We start from the raw sequence: 13297 nt of genomic DNA, 5'->3' as shown, positions 1-13297 counted from the left end.
CCATGCATGCGCAGTGGAGGGAGTCTCTTCTGCCTCCGCCATGGTGGAGACCGTGGCGGAGGCGGAAGGGAAAGAGTGCCCCCACGGCACAGGCCCGCCCGTGGATCGGTGGGCCCCGATCGCGGGCCAGGCCACTGTGGGGGCACCCCCCGGGACCAGATCACCCCGCGCCCCCCCCCAGGACCCCAGAGCCCACGCCGCCTTGTCCCGCCAGTAAGGTAGGTGATTTAATTTACGCCGGTGGGACAGGCAATTTATCGGCGGGACTTCGGCCCATCCGGGCCGGAGAATCGAGCAGGGGGGCCCGCCGACCGGTGCAGCGCGATTCCCGCCCCCGCCGAATATCCGGTGCTGGAGACTTCGGCAACCAGCGGGTGTGGGATTCACGCCAGCCCCCGGCGATTCTCCGACCCGGCGGGGGGTCGGAGAATGTCGTCCATGATTCCTACCTTTTTTTTTGTTTGGACGAGAAAGAAAAAAAAACAGTCACAGAAACAAGCGCCCTGCATTAACAATATCCCAAAGTTTCTGTGAACTCGCCCCTCTTTTTTCGTAAAACAGTCTGACAGTTGATAGCTCCTGTCGACCCATTTAATTTTTGTTATTTCCCCTCTGTCCAACATCTGCTTCAAACTTGCGATGTCTATCTGTAACCTCTTTTCATGGACACTTTTTGTCGAGTGCACATTTTCCCACAGGGATTTATTGTCAATGTGACAGTCAATAGCTGTATTACCCAAATCACCTAATCCCAAAATTTCTGTCAATATCATACTTATATAAAAGGCCATATCCACCGCCTCTACAAGGCTTAATGTCTCAGCAGCCAAAGTGCTTTTTACCACTCTCCTTATTTTCTTTGTTTCCCACACAAGCGGGCAACATTTACCATTGTTCCCCAAAAAGAAAATTATAAAACCTCCTGCGCTTGAAACCCCATCACATAAATTTGAGTAGGACACATCACGATAAACTATGAGTTTCAAGTGCCTAAGGTCACCTAAAACTGGGAACTTCAAAACACACTCCTGCATTTTTAGTTTGGCCAACGCTTTATTTGCTCTTATTATGTCTTCCACTTTGGGATCATTCATTTATGTACTCAACTCTAAGACATCAAAATTCACGTCCGGTCTAGTCTGTCTACCTAACCAGTTCAGTTGCCCAATTAAACTTCGCAGTTGCTCTTTTTCTAATTTTGAAACCATTGTGTCTTTTTGTGAAACTCGGCCACGACTAATTGTTATTGGGCTGATGCTTTCCAAATAAGATTGCTGACGTAAAGTTGCCCCTAACTTAGTCTGTCCAATTTCCAGTCCAATATATTTAAATGCAGCGGAAGCCTGACTTCCAACCCTGAATTCTTTCCTCAAACCAGAGATTACAATAGCTTCAAAATCACTAGTCCCACCCCACAAAAAATCATCGACATGCATCATACAAATGCCAGAAAGATTTCCTTTATAGTGCCAGTAAAACATTGCAGGATCCGCTTTCAACTGGCAACAGCCTAACTTTAACAAAACTGACCTTACCGAAAAATACCAGACTCTAGATGCATCATTTAATCCATATACACATTTGTTCAACTTCCAGAGTACCCCTTCTGTGTTAGCTGCTTCTTTAGGAGGACGGAGAAAAATGTCTCTCTGGAGCTGATGCCCCTGCAAAAAGGCAGCTTTTATATCGATAGATTTGCATTCCCATGCCTTTGTGGCTAATAGAGCCAAGAAGATCTTTAAAATACCCATTCCTGCTGTAGGTGAATCTACCCTTAAATCCTGATCTTGTAAGTTTTCTTCAAATCCCCTTGCCACAAGCCTGGCCTTTGCCTTATAAGTTCCATCTGGAAGAACCTTTTCCATGCAAATCCATCTGTGGGATAAAGCTCTTTGTCCCCCATCCGGTACTTCCGTGTATACCCCAAATTCACTCCAACTATGCAATTCTTGCTGTTTAGCTTCTTTGATAACTTTTTCATCTAATTTATTTGAAGCCACCAAAATCTCACATGCATGTGGGCTTCTACTCCTATTAGTATTCGTAGTCTTACTCATGTTCCGAGATCTTGATAAACTTCGTCCCCTCTCCCGCCTGGTATCTTGTTCTGTACTGCTGCTGCTTGATATTTCCCTTCTGCTGTGGGATGTCCTTTCAATAGTTCTCGACGTTTTCCTGCGGACCTGTTCACTATCCAATGTACTATCTGAACTGGCACTGCATTTCTGTGCGCTCTATTTTTGAACTTCATTTTCCCAATCCATTGTCTTGACTCCTTCCCCTGAATGCTATACATTCAACCAATGTTTATACTTTCCAGTGGCCTTCTCTGCTCTACTAATAACAGTTGCATCCTTCCATTGACTAGACCCTTCAGGCAAGTATGCCACTTTTGTACCAACTTTTGGCAGTTGCCTTTTCGGAAAAATGGCCTGTTCTAATTCATCAGAAGTGTTGTGTTCCTCCACAGAAACCCTGTCTATATCAGTTAATTGGTCCTCATAGTTCTGTAACACATGCGTACCAGATAATTCTGGTTCCTCGTCATGTCTGTCTGCTCTGTCTAAGTTTGAAAATTTGTAATATGGACCCATTATCCTTGATGAATGTACCCTAATAGTTTGATTACCATGTTGCAAAATAATTGTTTTGCCATCTATGCCTATCATCTTCCCTGGGCCTTTCCATTCATTAGAATTGTCTCTCTTACAGTACGTTATGTCTTAAAGCTCTGCGAATTCTTTCAGAGACTTCTGCTCCAAAAAAGCTTTTCTACTGCGATGCAATGCATTTAAATGTTCAGCAAAACCAGAGCTAATTGTAGTCCCCTCCCAAGCGGGAGGTTGGTCATCCAAGATGGACGGAATTTTAGGATTTCTACCAAACACTAATTGATAAGGACTATAGCCCCCCAACCATCTGCAATGAATTCTTTGCATGTACTGTCCATGCTAAAGCTGAATTTAGCCTGCAATTTGGTCGATCTGCCAAAATTTTCCAAAGCATGTCATCGATGACAGCATGATTTCTTTCACAGATACCATTACTAAATGGGCTTTCTGCAGCCGTATTCATTACTCTGATATTCATGTTTTCACACATATATCTAAACTCATCATTAGCAAATTCTCCTCCATTGTCCGTCAGGAATTTTGCCGGTGGACCCTAGGGGCTGGTTTAGCTCACTGGGCTAAATCGCTGGCTTTTAAAGCAGACCAAGGCAGGCCAGCAGCACGGTTCAATTCCCGTACCAGCCTCCCCGAACAGGCGCCAGAATGTGGTGACTAGGGGCTTTTCACAGTAACTTCATTGAAGCCTTCTCGTGACAATAAGCGATTTTCATTTCATCTCATTCCTGTCCCTATCCATTATCCACGATTTGATCCAGAATTACTCTCTTTTCTTTACTTCGTACAATCGTTGATTGACTATATCTGGTTGCTAAATCTACAAAATGCAAAATAAATATATTATTTGCTTTATCCCAAATCTTAAGGTCCATGGCCACAATGTCGTTAAAATCCCTGGCCAAAGGTAGGGTTACTATCGGTCGTGCTGGTGTCCTTCTGTACTTCCTACAAACTTCACAGTGGTCACTAACCTGTTCCATCAGTTTAGTATAGTCGTCATCCCTTACCCCTGCATCCTTTAATAAATTTTTCAGCCTCCGAGGAGACGGATGTGCAAATTGCCTATGCAGTTTTAATACCATAAGCTTTTTATCAGCTAAAGTCCCATTTTCAACTGCCATTAGCACATCCTTAACCACTCTACTTGAATTATTATTTGTCGGTAATGGAATACAATAGTGTCCCGACTGTTTAAATTGTAAGTCCACCGTCTTTCCAAAAACTGTTGCCTTATCCTGTTCCATATCCAGTTTCATGTGTGCTTTCTTCATCGACGGTCTGCTCAGAAGCAAAGGTATCTCACTTGATACAATATCCGTGCTAATGAAATGATTCACTCCGGCAATATTGCAAGGGATCACCACTCTTTTCAGCGACTTCAGAGTATTATCATCCCCAAACCTGAAACTTGTGGAACTTTCAAATTACTTAACCTTGTTACGATTTTCTGCATTCAAAGAGTCCAGGTAACATTTTAACCAGTCAATTCCACACACAGTAGATGTGCAGCCACTGTCCAATACAGCACAGTTGAAGGATTCTGCAACCAACACCCTCATTACCGGCGTAAAACTGCTTGTCAATAGGACAATGCCTTCTTTCTGGTCACTATCCTTTTCCTCTTCTGACTCTTCCGTGTCATGTGTCACTTCAAACACTCTATCATAATGAGTTGGACAGTTGAAAGCATAATGGTATTGAGAGTCACATCAAAAACATCGATTTATCATGCCCCGTGCATTTCTCGGGTTCATCTTCCTATTGTAGGTTCTAACTGGGTTTCTGTTTTCATAATTTCCTTATCTCGGTCTCCTTCTATAGTCTTGAGCCCTGTTCATAGCCATACGATGTTGCCATCCTGTTACTAGTGTATCTTCCATATTCTGCCTTATTGCAGGCTGACCTATTTGGGTCATCAGAGCCATCGGAATCGAATGTTTCCCCAGAAACTTTTGTAAAGCTTTTGTCATCTGTTCGAATAAGGTATCCTTATCAGTAAACTGAACTCCTGTCAAAACCAGGAGCCTATCCATGTTGATCACTCTTGCACAGTCAAGTAATTTAAAGGCCAACACAGACTGTGGAAATTCCAGGTTGTGTTTCTGCAGTCTTTTATATAGTCTGCCAAATTCCATTATATATTCTTCCATGGAGATATCCTCCATTTTCTGGAACTTATCAAAATCCGACCATGCTTCATACGCACTTAACAAGTCATCTTTCTTATAAATCTTATCCATATAATGTAATAAAGTCTCCAGACCATCTTCTGAATCTAACTCTTCCAATTCCAGCTCAGAAAGCACTTTGTTTCGGATTTTACTGCCATATGGTAGAGAAAGAGCCAATGCCATACCTTGTTTTCTCTTTCCCAAAGCAGTTACCTTAGTCCACATAACTACTGCATTTCTCCATTGGTCGTACGATTCCCTTTCAGAAAATAAGGGAGGATAGTCATATCCAGCCATCTTTATCCTCGGTTCAGCCATATATCCCTTTTTTTTTCTTTTCTCACTCACTCCTTGGTTTGATCTGGAAAGTTGTATCTTTCACCCCTTCACATTTACACAGCAACCGTCCTCTGCTACCAATTGTTAGACGTTTTAGTAGCTGTGATATGAAGAGTCTAAAGTTCTGTTCCTTTTTCACAAACACACATTTATTTCCTTCCAACAGTCTTTGCACAAAACTCTCACTATACATCACCTGACAGAGGCCACCTGAAGCCCCTTTACATATCAGTGTCAATTAATGGATACTTAACATAAATGAGACAACTAATTGAAATGTCTCTCAACACATTACTTAACATCCAGTGCAATCACACCCTTCCTATCGTGAGGAGACCAGAACTGCACACAACACTCCAGCTGTGGCCCAGCTCAAGTTTTTTTAATGAAAATATTTTATTGAGGCATTTTAACAATTTTAAACATCATATTTCAACAAGAACAAAACAATATAACCAACAAACTCCCCAGTAACAAACCCCAGCCAACATGGCTTACACAGACACTGACACCTTCGGCCCAACCCATGTTTTGTTAGAGCTCCAACTTAACCTCCCTGTTCTTATAATTTATGGCATGACTGATAAAGGCAAATACCCCCTATGCCTTCTTAACTACCCTATTACCATGTCCTGACGCCTTCAGGGATCTCTGGACAATTATCCCAAATTTCTCTGTTCCTCTGAGCTTCCTAGAGTTCTGCCGTTCATTGAGTACTCTCTTGTCTTGTTACTCCTTCCAAGGTGCATCATCTTGCACTTTTCAGGATCAAATTCCATCTACCACTGATCTGCCCATCTGAACAACCCATCTATATCTTTCTGCAACCTACCTAAGACATTCTTTCTCACTATTAACCACCCGGCCAATCTTCTTGTCATCCGGAAGCTTACTTATCATCCCCCCAACATTCTAATCATAGAATCATAGAATTTACAGTGCAGAAGGAGGCTATTTGGCCCATCGAGTCTGCACTGGCCCTTGGAAAGAGCACCCTACTTAAACCCACTCCACCCTATCCCCATAACCCAGTAACCCCACCTAACCTTTATTTTGGACACAAAGGGAAATTTAGCATGGCCAATCCACCTAACAAGCACGACTTTCGGGACTGTGGGAGGAAACCGGAACACCCGGAGGAAACCCACGGAGAAATGGGGAGAACGTGCAGACTCCACACAGTCACCCAAGCCAAGGGAATCGAACCTGGGACCCTGGAGCTGTGAAGCAATAGTGTTAACCACTGTGCTACCGTGCCGCCCTGTAATCTATACCATTTATATATATCACAAATAACAAGGGACCTAGCATTGATCCCTGTGATATGCCCCCACTGCTCTGCTGTAGATTTTCCCACAAAAATCTGTTCCCAGTCTACTTTGGCCAGATCCTGCCTTATTTCATTAAAATCTGCTGTTGTGCCTGAGGTCATTGGCTTTCTTTGTTGAACTCAGCAGGACAGGGGAGTTGATCAGGAGTATGGTGGCTTGCATAGAGGTTTGGAACTGGCATGGGTTAGTCAGTATTGAGAGGGTGTGATTTGGAGGAGGGCCGCGAGAAGTGGAAGAAGGATCCGAGGGAGGACAGAGGGTGGAGTTGGGGCATGGAGGAGTGAAATGGGAAAGGCTCAATGTCCTGGATGTGGTGAGAACACTCAGTCAATGTAATAAAATGAGGGGCCTAAAGGGCAATGTCAGTACTGGTTTAGCACAGGGCTAAAGTGCTGGCTTTTAAAGCAGACCAAGGCAGGCCAGCAGCACAGTGCAATTCCCGTACCAGCCTCCCCGAACAGGCGCTGGAATGTGGCAACTAGGGGCTTTTCACAGTAACTTCATTTTAAGCCTACTTGTGACAATAAGCGATTTTCATTTCATTTCATTTCAGTATTGTCCAAATGTGTGTTCACCTCAGAGTATTGGCTGGTAGAGTCCTTTGAGGGCTCTGAATTCATCTACAACATTTAAATTATCACCGGTGAGAGCCATCTCCAGTAATATCCTTTACTATACATTAAAGGGAGGGCCAGCTGAACCTGAAAATTCAGCCAGGTCCCACAGAGTGGCTGCCACAGCACTGGACATTAATATTAGTGTTGCCAACCCTACAGGATTGGCCTGAAGACTGCAGGAATTGAAGATCAATCTCCAAGACTCTGCGGTGTGCAATTCTGGAGAAACAGTATAGGCATATTACAAAATCTTTTTTTCATAATTTTCGTTGGACATTTCTCTTCACAAGATATAAAAATATTGACAATGGATTTAAAAAGGCTGTTTAGCTGACAGTCAAGCATCGTCCACTTGGGGAATGAGTCTTTTTGTGTCTCAATTGGTGTAGGAAGGCTGTATTTCACAATGGTGGATGTGTTGACCAACTAGTCATGTGATGAGATCTCCAGTAATACATTGAATTGCATGTGGAATCCTAACTAACATGAACATTCAATAAAAAGTAAATGTGAAAACACAATCGCTGGGATTTCCCAGTCCAGCTGTGGCAGGGCCCTCCGCGGGGAATTTTGCGGGCCAGTGAAAATCCATTGACTTTCGACAGGACCAGGAGCTACCGGTGGCAGGCAGGGCCAGAAAACCCCGGCAAGCAGCTTTTTCCAAGAACTATCTCCAACCATGAGTTGTGCTGATATGCCGATACATTTAGCTCTCTGACTATGGAAATGATGCATACATGAGAAAAGTGAAATAATTACAAGTGAAATTTAAATTTGAAAAACATCTGTACCACCTTTGTGCTCTCACAGATGGCTGGGCAGCTGGTTTGTGATGCAGAGCGAGGCCAACAGCACGGGTTCAATCCCTGTACCGGCCAAGGTTATTCATGAAGACCACGCCTTCTCAAACTTGCCCCTCTCCTGGTGGTCCTCAGGTTAAATCACCGCCAGTCAGCTCTCCCCCTCAAAGAGGAAAGCGGTTTATGGTCATCTGGGACTATGGCGATTTCACCTTTATGTTAATTGGAATGGAGTTAAGCAGCAAAGTTGTGGCCATGAAGCAAAGCCTCTGATTATAGGAGGCTCTTTTACAGCCCGTTCATACCTGCTGCATTGTTAGTTGATGGCGGGTTTCACCACTGAAAAACTTCCCCGGCCGCAAGATCGCACATGTACACACCAGCATTTTTAATTTTAATTGTAATCACGTGGGAACAAACAAAAAACAAGAGAGCAGAGGTGGCAGTCACTTCCTGTTCCAATGTTGGGAACGTTGTGCCACAGTTAAAATTTCCCCCTCACTCTGCAAAATGTCCGGCGTGTACTGCTTTATGCGCTATAGATTAGGTTGGCCTATTCTTGATGGCACTGTTAACTTGAAAATTATTTGGCAAGCCAATTACTTTTGAGGAAAAGCGATATGCAAATTTTCAAGCATGATTATGCCACATCCAAATTACCCAACCCCTACATTTCAACATGATTCACATCATCATATCATGTCTTAGCAAAGTAAAGCCAAAATGTGAAATATTTAATTATTATAATACTCCTTGGCTCCTCTGCCATCTCAGCAAGTTAAGGTAATGAGCAGCTGAGCCAACCAAACCATGTCAATCGATTGAAGTTGATTATCAATCAGTGCTACGTTTTCTGGTTTCTTCAATTGTACCTTTTTTTTAAAAGTATTTTTATTTAAATTTTTACATTTTTACATTTAACACACATAATATTACAACACGAAATAATCTAACACCAATCCCTAAACCCCCCCCCCCCCCCCCCCCCCCCCCCCGGCCCCACCAACACCCTGACCAACCCTTCACACCCCCTAGCAGTTGACGGTAACCAGTTCCCCGAAATGTAGTATAAAACAAACCCCGTCTTTTATGGAAGCCCTCACTCACATCTCTTAAAGCGAGTTTCAACTTTTCTAAGAACTCCATTAAATCCCCCAGCTACACTGAGCCACAAGGGGGAGAAGCCAGCCTCCACCCCAGCAGAACCCACCTATGAGTGATCAACGAGGCGAAGGCTAAAACATCGGCTCCCGCTGCCACCTGCAAGCTCAACACTCCAAATATGACCCCCTGGGGACTGGGCTCTAAATCCATGTGCAAGATCGTCGACATGCTGCTGAAGAACGACATCCAAAATTTCTCCAACTTCGGGCAGGACCAGAACATCATAGATCATAGAATTTACAGTGCAGAAGGAGGCCATTCGGCCCATCGAGTCTGCACCGGCTCTTGGAAAGAGCACCCTACCCAAGGTCAACACCTCCACCCTATCCCATAACCCAGTAATCCCACCCAACACTGAGGGCAATTTTGGACACTAAGGGCAATTTATCATGGCCAATCCACCTAACCTGCATATCTTTGGACTGTGGGAGGAAACCGGAGCACCCGGAGAAAACCCACGCACACAAGGGGAGGACGTGCAGACTCCGCACAGACAGCGACCCAAGTCGGAATCGAACCTGGGACCCTGGAGCTGTAAAGCAATTGTGCTATCCACAATGCTACCGTGCTGCCGAACATGTGTATGTGATTGGCTCCACCCCTTCTACACTGCTCACAAATCACCTGCACACCCTCAAACAGCCAGTTCATCCTCGATTTTGTCAGGTGCGTTCTGTGTACTGCCTTTAGCTGTATCAGTCTCAGTCTTCCACACAAAGTTGAGGCATTCACCCTCCTTAGTACCTCACACCATAACCCCTTCTCCAGCACCATGTCTCTTTCCACTTAGCCTCCACGCCCTCCGGAGACGCCTTATTCTCATCCGAAATCCGCCCATAGATCGCCAAAATGCACCCCCCCACCCCCCCAACTCCCATCACCGGCATCACCGCCTCCAACAACGAGGGTGGTGCCACTGGAATGGTCGGAAAAACCTTTTCGCAAAATCCCGCAACTGCATGTACCTGAAATCCTCCACACGCAGGAACCCAAACCTTTTCCCCAACTCCTCCAGACTTACAACTGGCCTTCCATAAACAAGTCCTTCATCTCCATCAACCCTCGCTCCTCCTAGCCCCCAAACCACCCATCCATCCTCCCTGGCTCAAACCCTTGGGTTCTCTCGGATTGTATTCAACTTCGACCCCACCCCCAACCTAAAGTGCTGCTGAAATTGCCTCCATATTTTCAGCATGGTCACTACCACAGGACTCCCCGAGAACTCCCTGGGGCAAATGTAAGTGACGCCGTTGCCAGCGCCCGCAACCCGGACTACCCTGCAGAACCTGCCACCATCCTCATCCACAATGCCTCCATCTCCCTGCTCCAATCCTGAACCTTTCCCGTGTTGGCCTCCCAATAATAGTATAACAGGTTTGGAAGGGCCAGCCCCCCTGACTGTTGCCCTCTCTGAAGTACCAACCTCCTAATTCTTACCACCTTACCTGCCCACAAAAATTACAAAACCAACCTAGCCACCCCCATAAAAAATGATTTCAGCAAAAAGACCGGTAGGCTCTGAAAAAAAATAAAAACTGTGGCAAAACATTCATCTTAATTGCCTGCACCCGACCTGCCAATGACAGTGGAAGACTGTCCCACCTCAATAGATCCGCCTTGACCCTGTCTACCAGACTCGTGAAGCTCAACATATGGAGCCGGGCCCAATCCCGAGCCGCCTGCACTCCCAAATACCTAAAGTGGGTGTGGCCACCCGAAATCGCAGACCCCCTCCCCAACCACAACCCCGACTCCTGCCCCTGGAGAAGACACCACAAAACACTCACTTTTTCCCAAATTTAACTTGTAGTTGGAAGCCCCAAACCTCCTAAGCAGCTACATTATGTCCCCTCCTGAAGAGCTGGGTTCTACACAACAACAGATCATCAGCGTACAGAGACACCCTATGCTCCACACACTCCCCCCTCACTATCCCCCTCTACTTATCCAAGCACCTCAGTGTAATGGGCTCTGTAGTCAGTGCTAACAGAAAAAAGAGAAAGGGGAAGAGGAAAAAAACAATAGAAAGAAGATTAACGCCATCAAAATTCAGACTCATTTCAGTCCCAGTCCTTCAGCTTTCACGAATGCCTCCGCCTCTCAGCCTTCTCAAAATAAAAGTCCATGGAGTTGTGTGTGACCTTCAGCTTTGCCGGGTAGGCCATCCCAAACCTCACATTGTTTTTATACAACACCGCCTTCACCCAAACAAAGGCTCTGCCGTGAGAGCCTGGTATATCCGAATACCAACACCTTCCCACCTCGCCTCTCAGTTCAGCTTCGGCCATCTCAACACCTTTTCCTTCAACTGATAGCTGTGAAGGCAGATGATGACATCTCTTGAGGGCTCATTCACCTTTGGTTTCGGCCAGAGAGACCAGTGAGCACTGTCCAACTCATAGAGGTTGGGGCCCTTCTCCTCCACCATCAACAACATCTCCGCAAAGTAATCCGTCGGCCCCCGGCCTTCCAGCCCCTCAGGCAGTCCCACAATTCTCAGATTCTGTCTTTGTGACCTGTCTCCAGGTCCTCCACTTTGTCTCTCAGTCCTTTGTTACTCTCCACCACCCTCCGCACCTCCTCACACATCGAGGTGAACTGGTCACTGTGCTGTGATAATTCCTCCTCCACTCCCATCAAAGCCTCTCCTTCTTCCCGCACCTCCCTCGATGTCATTGCAAAGCGTCCTTCATCAGGGCAAGAGTCTCATCCACCCACTCCTTGAAAGGGGTCCTCATCTCCTTGTGATGCTTGTCAAAGTGCTGAGAAAACAACCGCTCAAACAACTGCTATCATTTGGCCTGGCCCCACTCGACAAGCCTGCACCTGCCATCATTCCTCCCGCTGGACTCCCCTTCGAACTCGCTGGCAGACCGTGGCTCGCCCCCTTTTTCCCCTGATTCTTTTTCTGGATTTTCGACATCCTTTGGCTGCCTTAGATTTTCCCATAATGATCAAGCCAAATTCTCCCCAAAAACTGAGTGTGAAGGGCCAAAAACCAAAAGCTCGAGCAGGAGCCACCCAACCTGCGACCTCCACCTACATGTAAGCACCGGGAGTGCCAATTGTACATGTAATTGTGCTTCAGTTGACCTCAGTGCCCTGGGGAGAGAGAACAAAACTGCCAAGGTTTATGCTCCTGATTGCTATTCTGCATCCTTTGTTCGAAAGGTGCTTGTCTGGGTGTCAGGCTGGACAATCGAATACAACTGCACTGACATGTTAATTCTTGATTTTCTATGGCTGAGACCAAGTAATCTGTATTCCTGAACTTCGGGAAACTCTCAACACATGTGTGACAGTGGGACACATACAGCTGGAGTTAACGGGCACAGTAGCTGGAAAGTTGGTGGAAAACCCATTGCAGCCATTCCCGGAGCCTCACTGTGATTTCAAACCAACCAGGTGCCTACCTAGCTGTCATTGATATTTCCTACAAAAAGAATGCCCTGCCAATCAGATTCCAGGAACTCTTTAGCACCTGCAATGCTAACAGAAGGGGTGGCCCTCACCACCGGCAGGTTCCTCCATTGGATACAAGGTGCCTGAGCAGGAGGGACCTGCCCCAACGGCAGTTTGCCTGGGTATACCTGGTTGCCCGCCCACATGGTATGGACCCCCTTAAATGGCCACTGAAAAGCATCAATTGGCCTAGGTGCAACCTTGACCTTTCCTGCTTTGGACATAAGTGAGGGGAGTCGAGAAGGCAATGGGCTCTCCATCCCTTCACGTTCTTGTCCCATTAATTGGACCCCCCACCCTGCCTCATAGTCCACCCCTGGGGGTGCCGTGGGTGCATTAAATTCCTCCCATAATTATTTTTGATACGCCAAAAGTGGGTGCTCTGGATGATATGTATCGCTGTGGCTGAATGGCCTGCAAACATACATTATCGGGTATCAAATAGGCATCATAAATAGTTCATTGATGGCACTTCTGCCCCTGAAGGTGTGAGCTGAAGCTCCACTACAGAGAATGAAGTACAAAACCTAGGCTGACACATCAGTGGAGCACTGAGAGAGTGCTGTTCCGTTGCAGGTGCTGCTATTCAGATGAGAAATTTAAACAAGGCTGAGTCCACCCAGAAAATATCTCTTTTGATTTAATTTGATTTGATTGGATTGGATTTATAGTCATATGTATTTTCCTGCGGCCGAGGGAACATACACAGTACGTACATAGTAGACAAAGAAAATAATCAACAGAGAACATTGACAAATGGTACATCGACAGTGATTGGTTACA

The 13297-nt window shown here is 45.7% G+C and overlaps 1 protein-coding gene across 3 annotated transcripts in view; it reads right to left on the bottom strand.

The window, feature by feature from the left end:
* Positions 1 to 13297, bottom strand: part of lrrc2 (leucine rich repeat containing 2) — a 188793-nt gene that overhangs the window by 174591 nt on the left and 905 nt on the right. The window lies entirely within an intron of this gene.

Source organism: Scyliorhinus torazame, chromosome 9 (assembly GCF_047496885.1).
Source record: "Scyliorhinus torazame isolate Kashiwa2021f chromosome 9, sScyTor2.1, whole genome shotgun sequence".
Lineage (NCBI taxonomy): Eukaryota > Metazoa > Chordata > Chondrichthyes > Carcharhiniformes > Scyliorhinidae > Scyliorhinus > Scyliorhinus torazame.
The sequence above is the reverse complement of the archived record's forward strand: the minus strand, read 5'-3'. Positions and strand labels throughout refer to the sequence as shown.